The 14,686-nt window shown below is 29.7% G+C and overlaps 1 long non-coding RNA gene across 1 annotated transcript; it reads right to left on the bottom strand.

Moving 5' to 3' along the window:
- Positions 1-273: 273 nt before the first annotated feature.
- On the bottom strand, positions 274-3,404 carry LOC122309473. Its single transcript, XR_006242439.1, has 4 exons — positions 2,705-3,404; positions 2,526-2,590; positions 2,351-2,403; positions 274-401 (listed from the first exon to the last, which is right to left on the bottom strand). It is a non-coding gene; the product is annotated as an uncharacterized LOC122309473 (long non-coding RNA).
- Positions 3,405-14,686: the final 11,282 nt, after the last annotated feature.

Raw genomic sequence — 14,686 nt, 5'->3', positions numbered from 1 at the left:
TGTTACATTAATGAGCAGTAACTATATTTTTTTTTTCATGTTGAGTCCCTGTGTAATGAATAGTAGATTAGTGTTGATTATTTTATATCCTGCCAAACACGTTTTGTTAAATAAGCATGTGGATCCATGTACTCTGGGGATATAATTGTCTTTTTCGATAGATTGATTTTACATGTGTCAGTGCAAAAGTCCCTAATTGCTACTCTCTCTCCAATGCCGTCTGGCTCTATGGATATAAATCTTAGATTTTTTGTTCTACATTTACATGTTGGGTTGGACAAATATTATATGTTGAGTTTGGAAAATATTATAATAAGTTACAATTTACAAAATTCTCTTCCAATTTCCAGTGTCATATGCTAGCTTCTTTTCTTTCTATCCGTGGGTAAGCAGTAGGATATCTGCAAAAATATACATACATCATACATATATATATATATATATTAGAAATTAGATAATTAGAAAATTGTATCTTACATAATATTGTGATTTTTTCCTCAAACAATTATAGAAATTTTGAGCACTCATTACTAAAGGTTTAAGTGTTCTATTTTATTGAGTAACTATATCATTTCGTCGGTTGTGTCACTGGACTTCAATTTAATTGTTTGGATGGCTTTTACTAATGTGTCAGTGATTTTTGCAGATAAATATATTTTCCATTTTTTTTTTTAATTTTCATTCTCTTTTCTATTTACGTAAGCTAATCAGTAGTTTAAATAAAAGTGTACAATGCACCCTACAAGCATCTTCCATGGGTTATTTTCCTTCCCTTCCATAGCTTTATTTTCCTTCATGGTTGTTTGGTGATTTCCTTTGTGGTTTGTCTAGTGATTTCTTTTTGAGAGTTGATTCCTGATTTTTATGTTTAGAAGTATTTGTCTTCTAAGGCAAAGAAATGTCATTTTAGCATTTGTTGTTTCATTCTACGTTTTATGCCGAGTCTTTGTGGGTTGTTTTATGTTGTTTTTATTGTATGTTTTATTAAATTACTGATTCTTTCTCTAGTTTATATTTTTTTTTCTCTGTGTACTAAATTACTGATCATAAAATAGTAAACTAAGTTAACTCTTCTTTGTGGGTTGTTTTATGTTGTATTTATTGTATGTTGTATTAAATTATTGATTCTTTCTCTAATTTATGGGTTTTCTCTCTGTGTACTAAATTACTGATCACAGAATAGTAAACTAAGCTAGCTCTTCTTTGTGAGTTGTTTTATGTTGTATTTATTGTATATTGTATTAGATTACTGATTCTTTCTCTGGTTTATAGTTTTTTCCTCTGTGTACTAAATTATTGATCACAAAACAGTAAACTAAGCTAACTCCCACAAGATCATGAAGAAATTAATGTATCCTAATGTAGTTTTATTGTGTATTAAATTACTGATTCTTTCTCTATTTTATAGTTTTTTCCTGTGTGTATTAAATTACTGATCACAAAACTTGGTTTTCACATGCAGTACAAACTAGACGATTTTCCTAAAAACTTTTATATACATTTAATAAGTTGTTTTCGATATGAAAGACCATAGATTTCAAAAAAAAAAAAAAAAAACAACAAACCAACAAGTTTCAAAACAAAAAAGACCAACAAACAGAGAATATCCCAGATTTGAAAAGTACACAAGAAAAAAAAAAGATCTGAAGAAAAAATAGCATATCGGACCAATTCCCGAATTTCCTTGTCAATATTAAAGACCACAGATTTCAAATAAAAAAAAAACCAACAAACCAACAAGTTTTAAAACAAAGAAAACCAACAAACAAAGAATATCACAGATCTGAAAAATACACAAGAAAAAAAAGATCTGAAGAAAAAATAGTATATCAGAACAATTCCCAAATTTCCTTCCACATGAATATATATATATATATATATATATATATCAAAACATGTATATCTATATAGGTAGAGCATTTTATTCATTGATTTTCACATGCAGTACAAACTAGATGATTTTTTCATTGATTTTCGCATGCACTACAAATTAGATGATTTCCCTACAAACTTTGATATACATTTAATAAGTTGTTTTTTTATATTAAAGACCACATATTTAAAAAAAAAAAACAAGTTTCGAAACAAAGAAGACCAACAAACAGAGAATATCCCAAATCTGAAAAATACACAAGAAAAAATAGATTTGAAGAAAAAATCATAGATCAGAACAATTCCAAAATATCCTTCCACATGAATATATATATTCTATCAAAACATGTGTATATATATATACAAGAGCATTTCATTTATTGATTTTCACATGCACCCAGATCATGTGACTGAGTGGAAATAAGAAAACCACCAAAAATAACTTTCTCAAATGTAGTGTGTATGCTTGCTTGCTTACCTTGTTGGTGAAATGCATACTATTTGATTTTCCTGATCTAGTTGCAAAAGAAGCTTCATTGACACAAAAATGATATAAGTGGTCATAAATCAATGAATGAAAAAACCGAAAGGAAACAAGAAATAGAGCAAGAAAATCAAGAAATAAAAAATTAAAAAAAAGGGAAAAAAATTACCCAAATCTATTCTACGGCATCGTCTCCCTCACGCAGATGTACTTTGTCCCTCTCGCAAATGTACACTGTCTCCCTCACATGCATTATGGTAAAAATAGAAGGAAAACAAGAAATTAAATTGATCCTTCAAGAGATAAAAAAACAAGAAAAAAAAATTAAAAACAAGAATTTTTTTTTACCTAGATCTATTCTGCGGCTCCGTCTCCCTCACGCAGATGTAGTTTGTCCCTCACGTAGATGTACTCTGTCTCCCTCACATGCGTTATGGTAAAAACCGATGGGAAACAAGAAATAAAACAAGAAAATCAAGGAAAAAAATTACCCAGCTCTGTTCTATGGCTCCATCTCCCTCACATGCGTTATGGTCGAGATGATGGAAATAAAAATTACCCAAATTTGTACTCCCTCACGCAAATATGTTCTGGAAATTGAGTTAAGAGGCATGCTTTTTATAGAAATGATATTTTCACAAGAGAAATCGAATTGAGAGGAAAAACTCGGCATGGAGAGGAAGAAGTAGTGAGAGGGGCTCTGTGTTAAGGGGGGCTCAGGAGGAAGACGAAAGAGAATGGGAGGGGTTGAGTTCAGAGAGAAAACTTAGGAGGATGAGAGAGGGATTTTACGTGGTCTGGAATTAGTCTGGGGAAAATATCCCTTGAGAGGAAAAACTCGAGATGGAGAGGAAAAAGTAGGGAGAGGGGCCTTGAGTTAAGAAGGGCTCGGGAGGAAGGCGAAAGAGAATGAGAGGGAATAAGTTCAGAGAGCAAACTTACGAGGATGAGAGAGGGATTTGTGTGGTCTAAAATTAATCTGGCTAAAATATTCCTGCCATTACGTCTGGCCACAAACAATGTAATGACTAAATTACCCACTTGAAATTGAGACAAAAGAAATAAAAAAAAAGGTAAAAAAACTTTTAAGATACGAAACTTTGGATGAGAGAGGAATTTTTCTAGTGTAAAATTAATTTGGAAAAAATATCTCTGCCACAACGTCCCCTAGACCCTGTAAAGACTAAAATACCCACCTTAAGACCGAAACAAAAGAAATCTTTTCCCATTACTTAATTTATTACAGAAGAGTTAAAAATTGTAAGATTAATTATGTGTAAAACTATTTGTTAGGATTTTTTTTTTCTCTATGTATTTAATTATTCATTGAAATCAATTTTTCTATACAAAGCATATTATTTCTTAAAAATAAACATTTCATTGAACTAGGCAAGCATATTATTTCTAACAGTTTCCTCAAAATGATCTAAACGTTTAGAAACTCAAAAACTAATTAATACCTGGTTTGGTTAGCTCGTTCAAATGAAATTATCTCATCTGGATTGTACGGATGAAATTAACTAGCTAGGACCATAATATGAAACTTATCTCATCTATGAGTTTTTAAATTTTCAACCAATTCCTCTAACATATCAATAGTAAATAATGAAAAGCTAGTGTGGCATCAACCTCTTATTTTTTTTATTATTCAATCCCATTTCTCATTATTGCCTCTGAAAGATCTGCCAATCTTGAATCCCAACCCATCCCCATGCAATAAAAAATTCCAAATTTCTTATATATAAAAAAATAAATAGACCATAATTAGAATAATATTTTAATTTATAATTAGAATAAAAAATTCCAAATTTCCTATATATACAAAAATAAATAAATCATAATTAAAATAATATATTTTAAAAGAAAATTTTTATTTTTTAGAATTATAGAGTAAATTCGGCCAACAACTACAAATTATATTTGGAATTTAAATTTATTTATCCATGATTTTTTAACAATTACTCATAAATATTACTTTTTATTAATATATTCATAACTATTCCTCAATAATTATTAAATTATTTTCAATCATTGGAGGGACCTGTAATTATTATCTTTTATGTGTGTGTATATACAGTGTAATCAAAACTTATAATGTCTTTTGTGTCTAAACAAGCATTATCCTCCTTATCAAGAGATCTAAACATATAAAAAACTCTCCACTGTTCATTTCAAAACCTGTAAGTGAATTTGTTTGATATTATATATATATATATATATATTCTTATTTAATGATCCCTACTTATAATTTTTAGTAGGGATTTGCTTTGAAAAACAAATTAATTTTGGCAAATATTTTATATAAGATTTTTGATATGTTATATTGATCTATACTTTTTATATATTCCCTTTTCATAGTATTCTTTCATTTGATATCTTATTTTACTATCTTCGTTTCCTCGTTAACTTGAAGTATTAATAATTTGATTGTATGTATTGTTTAACATAGGAATCAATGGAATTGTTTATAGCTTTTAAGATGCAACGTGGTTGTTATTTATTCATTTAGTCTTACTTATGTGGAACAATATCCAACATTTAGAAGAATCTATTCCTTCATTAAGATAATGAGAAGGGGTAAGATTGCATTAATGAGTTACACAATATTTTTTTAAAAACGGTATTATTAAAATCTATAAAATTTAAGTTTGGAAACTATTTTTTGAAGATCATGGAAAATAACTTGCAAAAAGAATCTTGTATAGAAATTTACCAAAAGAGAAAAAGGAAGAAGTCTGTAGAAAATAGAGAGAAAGATATGTTAAAAAAACTAAAACTAAAAGCAATTCGATTCAGTTAAATGATTCCGGTAAATTTGGTGGTGACGATTTTGCTTTATTTGGTGGTAATTAAATGACTACATCAATTGATGAACCTTTAAACAATAATGTCCAACATATAGACAACGTTCAAGAGTTTAGTCTTGTTCAAAGAGTGTCAAAAAGACAATGAATTTCCAACATTCATGTTGACATTGTTGAACTGGCTTCGTCTCATGAAGAATGTGTTCCTCCTAGTGTTGATGTCTGTGTGATTGATTCGGAGGCAAATTCGTCATTAAACAATGTAATGGGTTGTTATGATCATCCAAGTAATTCTATGGATTTTTTGACATATAGATTAGTAAATACATATGTTGAAAAAATAGCCATATCTGATCAACTCTGGATTCAACAGGTTCTTCTTAAATTATTTTCCATCTTTTTTATTCAAGCCGCCTTATATTATTTTTCATTGAAATTTTGGAACATGTTATACAAATAGGCTCCATGTGTTATCTAAGAGGAGTCAAGCTATGAAACAAATATACTGACACCTTATAAGGGTAAGAAACAAGTATAAAATTAGATCGTTATTTTAATTCCGTCATCAACTCTTGCTACTCTTCCAGTATGTCCTTAGTCAGATCATTCAAAAAATTTGATGAGTTTCTGTCTATTGTCTTATCTTCATTTTTTAACATAATAGGTCAACGACATCACCGTTCTGCTCGACTTAAACAATTGTTGTAGACTGTGCCATCTGAAGCATATTCTTTACCATATGTGTCTTATTATAGACATTGTAAAACAAAATGATTCCATCATGAAACAAACAGCTTTTGTTGTGTTGATTGGACAATTTCTTTAGACATAAATGATGTCCCTAATAAGATTTATGAGCTGTTTACTTTTAGCACAGATGAATATGCACATTTTAGGAACTATATTTGGACTTATAATAACAAGTTCGTTTTTACATCTTTTGGATTCAACTTTGATAGAAATCTTTGCAGGAGAAATAGAAGAATTTATACTTTCCGAACTTAAGGACATATCTATCACTATATCAATGATTTGTTTCCTTTAAATGGATGCCCTTCATATCTCCAATTGTATTTCTATGATACTGAGTATGAATTAGAAAATCGCATGTCTGATTGAAATAGAATGGATCCACCAATTGTAACTCAACTCATCGATATTCTTTGCATCAACCTATATTCTGTGTTCATCCGATCTCTTGGTGATTTGCAGGATTTAAAAAAATTAAGTAATCCATATTAGATAAAATGCTAGCCTAGATCAACTTGTATTTAATGCTTCAACATCTTCACAAGTTGCAGTAATATAGGTAGAAAATGACGACGCAGATCAACTGAGAGGGAGGGACATCTTTGTCTTTAGTCATTTTGTTGGATGTCTTATAGCTCATTATTATTTTATTTGCTATGATCCATTTCAGTATCCGTTATTGTTTGCCTTTTGGTGATGTTTGTTGGTATTAAGACATTCAAATGGTTAGTAGAGGAAGCATATCAATTTGTAATGAAACAACCCGATTAATAGATCATCATCAATCAATGTCTGCAAAAGAATTACTTATAAGAGAACAGCGATGTTAAAGTGTAATCTTAATCTTCCCATTTTATATTTAGTTTGTATACGTCCAATTTTATAATATTTCATTCCATTTAAACTTTTGTAGCATTAAATAGAAAAATAAAGGATTCAATCATTTCATGTCATAAATATTATTGCTACAAATTGTAAATTAGAGAAAATGTCAAATCAATTTTGTTATTGTATGGTTGTCTATTGTAACAATTTGTTGTTGACATGTATGTTAAGATCAAGACGTCAAGATTAGATTATTTCTGTAGCAAACAACAACATATTTGATGTTAGTTATATCAAGGTATTGTTGATACCATTACCATTGGGAAAACTAATACTTCTAATATTGGAAAATGGATTATTCTGCCTTCGTCATTTATTGGGAGCTAAAAGACATGCGAAAAAGATATATGGAAGTGATGGCTTTATTTCAATGTTATGATAAACCATAAATTTTTTTAACAATGACGTGCAATCTAAACTGGCAAGAAATTTCAAATGAATTACACCTAAATGAGAAGAGTTAGAATCATCTTGATTTGGTTAGTCGCATCTTTCGTACAAAATTAAAATAATTAAAGGATCAATTATTCAAGCGGCGGATATTGAGCACAAAAAAGATGGCTTTTATATGTGCGTTTTTTAATTATATTACAGAGGGATTGGAAACTTTATGCACCTGAATTCTTTTGATGAGTTCATATCAACAAAAATAATTGATAAAAATATGAATTTGCACTTACATAACGCTGTTGTCAAGCATATGATGCATGAACTGTGTGGAGTGTTGAATCCAATAATTGTTTACACAAAAATGATTGTTGCAAAAGCCATTATCCAAAAGATTTTGCATCAGATACAACAGTTGAAAATTATTACTTTCTAATATATAGGCATACTGACAATGGAATAATTGTCAAAGTAAGATATTATAACTTGGATAATCGGTGGCTCATTCCATATAATCCGTATTTGCTTGCAACATTTGTCTGCCACATTAATGTTGAGATTTTTTCTACAATAATAACAGTCAAATATCTTTATAAGTACATTTACAAAGGGCATGATCACATTGCTTTCAATTTGATTTTGAATAAAACGATTAACAAATTGATGAAATTCAACAATTCCAATTGGCCTGATAGATTGCTCCGTCAGAAACTATGTGAAAAATATATGGTTTCATTGTTAATAAAATGTACCCAACAGTCTATAACTTTGTTGTTTGAAGATCTTAGGACAGTTGATGGTGTTGTGGCTCCAACATTCCGTGAGGCAATATCTATGCATGGTTTGCTACAGAGAGACAACAATTCAGAAGATTGTTTACAAGAAGCATCTCTATATCAAATGTCGTCCAGTTTGAAATAGCTATTTGTAATTATATTGGTTTATTGTAATCCAACCAATCCAATAGCGCTATGGGAACGTTTTGAGCAAGATATGTCAGTTGATTTTAGGTCAACTAAAGATTTTATGTTGAATGTAAGAATGCAAGTTTGAAATCTCTTTTACACTTGAATTAATGTGGAAAAATATTAACTTGTTCTATCTTCTTAATAAAGACATTTGTTTTGATGAAGATCAGTTCAAATCTAGAGACATTGATGATGAATTGGCTTTTGAAATTTTAAAGAAGATATTTCTGCATTAGAAGCCCTTAATAGTGAACAATGACATGTCTATAATTCAATGTTGAAAAATATTTTTTCAAACGGAGCTACTACATTCTTTGTTGATGACCTTGATGGGACAGGGAAGACATTCTTATACAAGGCACTTATTGCCACAATAAGATTAAGAAAATTAGTAGCACTTGCAACTGTTTCATCTGGTGTTGCTGCATTTATTCTTCTCAGAGGTCGAACAACACACTCACACTTTAAAATTCTACTGGATACTGACAAAAATAGTAACTGTTATGTCAGTAAACAAAATGGTCTAGTAAAGCTACTATGTGTAGCAAGATTAATTATATTGGATGAGGCCACTATGTCAAGAAAACAACACATTGAATAAAGTTATTATTTTTTGTGGAGATTTTCACCAAGTTTTACATGTGGTTTGTAAAGGAACAAGATAGGATTAGGTTGGCACTAGTTTGGTTTTTTCTTATTTGTAGCATATATTGATCAAATTTCTTTTGATTTAAAATATGCGAGCAAGGACGTTGGATCTAGTTTTTTCAGATTATGTGTTAGAATTAGGTAACTGAATGCCACCAATCACAATTGATAAAACCATAAAAATTCTTGATGGCATACTTGTTCCCTATGAAGATGACTACATTTCTTTGGATTATTTAATAGATACTATTTTTCATGATATTTATGAATAGTCAAGAAATATTTTAACTATGATGAATCGGGCAATATTAACACCAAAGAATACTTGTGTTGATGAAATAAATGCATTACTAATTCATAGGTTTCCTAGTCAACTTTGGCGATATTATAACTTTGATGAAGCAATGCATGAATTTAAACAATCAGTTATGAAAGATTTTTTAAATACTCTAACTTAAATGGACTACCTTCTTATGAATTGTTACTGAAGAAAAAATGTCTCATTATACTGCTTAGAAACATTAATCTTTCAGAAGGACTATGCAATGGAACACGTCTAATTTGTCGGGCTTTTGATCAAAATGTCATTGATGCAAAAATTGCAATTGGACACCATAGCAGAAAAAGAGTCTTTATTCTAAGAATCACATTCTTACCAAATGTTAATGAAAATAGTGGCTTCTCATTCAAACGAACTCAGTTCCCTATCAGATTAAACTTTACAATGACTATAAATAAGTCAAAAGGGTAAACATTGGATTTTGTTGGGATATATTTAACTAAACTTATTTTCTCACATAGTTTATTATATGTGGCTTTATCAAGGGCTAAAATTGCATCTATAATAAGGATTTTAATACGGCCAGTATCGACTGAACGATCTGAAAAGAACTGCATAAAAAATATTGTGTATACGAAATTATTAAAATTAGTATGTTCAAATTAATGTTATATGGGTAACTGGCTTCAATTGTATTCTTTAATTCTCTTTACAATTTTTTAATTTAATATTATTTTTACTATATTTATACATTTAATATATTTGTATGTGAATAACTTTAAAGATGCAGAAGGTTTATAAATCGATAAAAAAATATCACCCCAAGTACAAGGAATTGAAAAATCAAAATGATCGTGGCAGACAAGTCACCCAAAACTACAGGCCATTGTATACAAAGTATATAATTGAAATACATGAATATGAATGGATCTTAAATTCTAAAACGACAATTGAGGAAGTTTTAAACGATGAAAAAGAATTGGACCCACCAAAGTACCAATTCATTTCGTTCAATGAATTAGAAGTTTACAAAGACTCAATTGCGTAAATATGTAATTTACTATTTATTTTAGAATCTTTAATTATCAATACATTAAAAATTTAAATCTTTATTTTTTTAGATGTTTTAGCTGTTACAATCCATATCAAGCTATGTAAAGAGATAACTTCAACGTAAGGACTGACAACTATTTAAGAAATATATGTTATTGATCAAAGGTAAAGATATTTTTTGAGTTGTTTGCTCTTTTACAATGATATGTTTTAGTCTTAATTTCTTACATATTCTGTTAGTTTTTTTTATTCCAATTTTATTGCTTGAACCCCATATGTTTAACTATATGGGTCGATTTTTGTGCAATATGAATGCAAAAAAATCTAAAAAACAATTGGAACAAAGCCAGTTATACTTGAAACAAGGATAATAGTTGGTTCTTATAATGGTATTTCTACTAATTAAGAATCTTATATTTTCTTTTATATCATATATGCTTGCATTAATAATGATATCTATTTTTAATGAAGGATTATCCATTTTATCACGTCCAAAAAGTATATTTATGATCGATCCTGTTGTTCCTGAGGCAACTTTGTTGCAAGAATAGTAATTGTTACAAATAAGTCATTATTTCTTAATACTTTTATATTATATATAATTAAAATATAATTTTCATGCCACTTGAATATTGAAATCTACATATTTTTATTTCTTATATTGCATTTATTTTTATGAATTTTAAGTACAATGATTAATGATTCATTACTTGATAGTATTATTGCAAAATCCTTACAATACCCATCTGCATCCCTGTCTTCTATTGGTATTCGAAAAATAAGCAAGAATTGTGATGTTGCTGAATTGATAAAAAGTTTGTAACCCATGGTGGTAAAATTCTATTATTAGTAACAAATTCAAATATTTATACAATCACTTCATCTAAAATATTGTTTCTAATATAATGTAGAAAGTAAAATTTTAGATAAAGCCGAAGATAATTATGGTTGACTTGTGCCAAATATTTTTTTACATGTCATGTATTGGCTATAATAAAGGAACCGAACATGATTACAATGATAGCTTCCTTTGTTACAATTGCAAACACCAAAATATTTCCTAACCATAGTATGTATCTTTCAAATGGTTTGTTTGATAATTTATATGACAAATTTAAGGTATAGTTTTTATTGATTCTAACTTGATATTTCCATCAAATTTATAGTTCGTGAGCATATGTTGAACTCGACGATTGTACAGGAAGACTATCTATTGTTATGTTTGGTGAAGTTGTAGAAGAAGCATTTAGTTGTTCGATAGTTGAGCTTATGAATCATAATAGTGATGTATGTTTTCTTATTTTCCATTTCTTTATTGTTGTGAATAAAAAAATATATCTTAGAATTTTTGACATTTTACTACATTATCTAGAATTTTTGCTTTATAACAAAAATCATTTTAATTAATATTTACATAGTTGTCTACGATGCCAATTTCATTTTTATTTATAACATGCATAATAATTTAATTAAAAACATTACATTATAAGATTTGTGTTAATTTACAAGACATCAATTTCCAACATATAAGTTCTTTAAGTTTTTATTAATCATGCAAAGCTATTCAAAATTTACTTTGCAGAAACATTTGTTATATATAGAAAATACTGCAGGACAAGTTTTACAAAAAGAGTGGATTATTCAGCTTTTTGTAAACCTTGACCGACTCAACCAACAGCAACACAAGAATTTCAATGTCGTCTTCATTGATCCTGTAGAGGATGATACAAAATGATGGATCCTAGTAGAAACATCAAAAGACTCATATTTTGAATTAATGTTTTTGTTGGACTTGTATTAAACTTATCGCAGACAACTTTGTTAAAACTATCAATGTTATAAACATGTATTGGACTATATTATATTTTGAACTAATGTTTTTATCTTATAATCTATGCAATCATGTAATTATTGTATTCTACTTAATTATTATTACTCACAAATATTTGTTAAAATCCACTTTTTTTCCCTATGCCTTAAATTTCTAATTGAAATAAACTTTTTTTATGAAATATATATTATTTTTTAAAAACTGATTAATTCACCAAACTAGGCAAACGTGCAAGCTTTGCACGTTGATCCTATCCTAGCTTGTGTGTATATATATATATATATAGCTGTACAATGAAACGAGTTGTTAAAGATATGTTAGGTTCTCTCTCCTCTCATTTCTCTCATTAACTCCCACTGCCTCCTTTAAGATAATATCAAATCAATAATTTGATTTAATTTTTATAGTAGTCAAATCACTTTGATTTGATGATTATATTGATTTGAGTGTCACATCATCTACTCTGCTCTTCTTTTGAGTTTTTTCTCCCATCGATCAAGCTTATGCATTAGTACCAATGGCCATGGCTCACAACCACCATCCTCATGACTTCTTTCTCCTCTCTCTTCTTCTCTCACTCTTTCATTCTTCTCCTCCTCCTCTAAGCTGGCAGAGATGAGAGAACTTCTTTCCATAACTTCATTGTCATGGGTAACAGTTGGCAACTACAACCATAGGTGACATCGAAGTCCATGCCCTTGACGAGTCTTCGATATTAATGACCCACGACTGTAACCATGGGCCATACAGATTTACTTACAAAAATATCTGAAGATTTATCCACAGAGCTATATGATCCATGACCACAATCATGGCCTGTGGATCTATTGTTGGATGTCTGATTTGTGCTTGTAGAGGTTTGGACATCAAAAGATACTAAAACTAACAATTTTTTTAGAATTGAAACAAAAACATATAAAGACAATAAAAACTTGCAGCTATATGGACATAGGGGAGAGGATGATGAGGGCAAGGGGGGTGAGTCGAAGCTCTTCCCTCCCTGGGTGTTTTGGGCGCTTTTAGCGGGGAGAGAGAGAGAGAGAGAGAGAGAGAGAGAGAGAGAGAGAGAGAGAGAGAGAGAGAGAGAGAGAGAGAGAGAGAGAGAGAGAGAGAGAGAGAGAGAGAGTATTTTTAGATTTTTATTCTCAGAGTAGGGTTGCTTATGGAGAAAGAGTTGGGGAGTAATTGGCAAACAAATTAATACAAAGCAATAAAAGAAAAACAAAATAGGAAATAGTTACAAAAAGTGGGTTTTTGTTATGAAATTAAAAGAGAAATGATATTGCAAGAGAGAGAGGATATTGCAAGACAAAGAGTTGTTATTCAAATGCAAAACTTGATGATATACAAGTGAATGATACTCATATATATAGGAGTACAAAGGGATAAGTATAGCTTAAATCTTAATTGATAGCTAAAGATAGGTCTTAATTGATGGCTCCATGATCTTAATTAATGGCTAAAGATTGATCTTAATTGATGGCTCAATGGTCTTAATTAATGGCTATATATGATCATACAATAAGTTTATAACACTCCCACTTTGGATAACCATACATAAAGAATATGTCTCGTTAAAACCTTGCCAAGGAAAAATCTAGTGGGAAAAAACCAATGGTAAAGGAAAAAGAGTACAATATTCATGTATATCGTCAAGTGCTTTAAGATTGACTCATTAAAACCTTGCAAAGGAAAACCCAGTGGGATAAAACTTTAGCGAAAAAAAAGAGTACAATCAACACAAATTTTCAAGACATTACTTCTCCTGAAAAGTGTATGATAATAGGTCTCCAAATTTTTGCACAATCTTCTTAAATATTGCAGTTGATAATGCTTTTGTGAATAAATCTGCTAGAATATCACTTGATCGTATCTGCTTGACATTAATTTCACATTTCTCCTGAAGTTCATGGGTATAAAAGAATTTAGGTGAAATATGTTTGGTTCTATCACCTTTGATATATTCTCCTCTAATTTGAATAATACAAACAGCATTATTTTCGTATAAAATTATTGGACTATCATTAATCACTGGAAGACCACACTTTTCTTGAATATCAATGATCTTAGCCAAATGCACTCTCGACTTGTCTCATGAATTGCAATGATCTTTGAGTGATTTGAAGAGATAGTATATAGTGTTTGCTTGATAGATCTCCATGATATAGCAGAATTTTTATAAGTAAATATATATCCAGTTTGAGATCTACCTCTGTGTGGATTTGAAAGATAACCTGCATTCACATATTCAACTAATTGTGGATTTGAACCATGTTGATAAAATAATCCCATAGCAACCGTACCTTGGAGGTATCGAAGGACATGTTTAATGCCATTCCAATGTCTTTAAGTTGGTGCGGAACTATATTTTGCAAGTAAATTAATTGAAAATGCAATATCAAGTCGAGTGCAATTTGCAAGATACATCAGGGCTCCAATTTCATTAAGATAAGGTATTTCATGACCAATAATTTCTTCATCGTCTTCACAAGGACGAAATGGATCTTTCTGCACATCAAGTGGTCGAACAACCATTGGAATACTCAGGAGATAAGTTTTGTCCATGTAAAATTGTTTCAAGACTTTCTCTATATAATTTGACTGATGAATGAGAATTCTATTTTACAAATACTCAAGCTGCAAGCTGAGACAAAATTTCATTTTGCCAAGGTCATTCATTTCAAATTCATTATTTAAATATGTAGCGGTTCTTTTGATCTCTTC

This window comes from Carya illinoinensis, chromosome 1 (assembly GCF_018687715.1).
Source record: "Carya illinoinensis cultivar Pawnee chromosome 1, C.illinoinensisPawnee_v1, whole genome shotgun sequence".
NCBI classification, from domain to species: domain Eukaryota; kingdom Viridiplantae; phylum Streptophyta; class Magnoliopsida; order Fagales; family Juglandaceae; genus Carya; species Carya illinoinensis.
The sequence above is the reverse complement of the archived record's forward strand: the minus strand, read 5'-3'. Positions and strand labels throughout refer to the sequence as shown.